The following is a 1,173-nucleotide window of genomic DNA, read 5'->3' on the forward strand; positions in this document are numbered from 1 at the left end:
AAATCTACACAAATAATAATAATAATGCCTATTATTTAAAATATTATTATTATTATTATTAATATTAATATTATTATTATTATTATATAAATAATAAGAACAGTGTCTACTAAGAATGATCATAATAATAAGATAAAGAATAATTTTATATCTAATAATAAAGGTACACTTGATAATCTGATATTACAATGGATAATATAAAACTATTATTCTCACAAAAATCCAAATAGTTTTCTTGGTCTCTCTACTACTACTCTAATGGGTGCTTGAAGGGAGTTGATTTTCCCGTGCTTAATAGATAATGAACACCCTTGCTACATTTTATCACCCATAAGTATTTTCTTCATTTAACTATAATAACATTCTAAACTAAAATTCTCAAGGGACATTTAAGTTCTTTTATTAGATACTCATATGTTCAGATTTTTAGTAAATAAGTGTCATGACATAAGTTCTTTCTCATTCCACTTGTTTGTTTCTACCAATTAACTATANACCAGAAAACAATTTTTGAGTGAATTTACATGAGTTTTGATTCACTTAGTTTAGTGAAAATGGAAAAAAATAAAGATGAAGTCTTCATGTATTTTCATGATGCACCCCCTCCATTACTAATCTCACCCCTTCCCTTTGTTGAAATGACTCTTCTATCCTTCTCCTTGGGTTAAGTTGTTGGACTTTATTTATTGGGCTTGGACCCTACGTATTAATAAGAGAAACTTACAGTTTTACTATTACAAAATTTCAAAAATAATGAACGGAGACATACATTCAGCTGCTTGCAAGATCTCTTTATAGAACTCATTTGAAAGAAAAGAAATCTTAAATACTGTAAGAATTTTAACTTTTTTTTTTTTAAATTTTGTGTGGTAAATGCATCGATCTATTAGAAGATAATTCTCAAAATTTATTTNTCCCACTTTTTTAAGCACCTATTCAGGTTTTATGATCGTCATAAGAAGAAAATTAAGGTGAAGTTGAATATTTACTTAATATAATTTTGGAGAATTTGCATTTTTTATATTTGTTAATGAAAATGGTTATATTTCTTGTTTTGTAATATTTGTAAGTGATTTTCTTTTTATATTTTGATATGGGAATATTGTATCTATGAGTTCATTTTGATTATGTTTGTAAAAGAAATTGAGGTGAAAACCCACTAGCCTATTGTAC

The sequence above is a fragment of the Vigna radiata genome, unplaced genomic scaffold, assembly GCF_000741045.1.
Source record: "Vigna radiata var. radiata cultivar VC1973A unplaced genomic scaffold, Vradiata_ver6 scaffold_550, whole genome shotgun sequence".
NCBI lineage: Eukaryota > Viridiplantae > Streptophyta > Magnoliopsida > Fabales > Fabaceae > Vigna > Vigna radiata.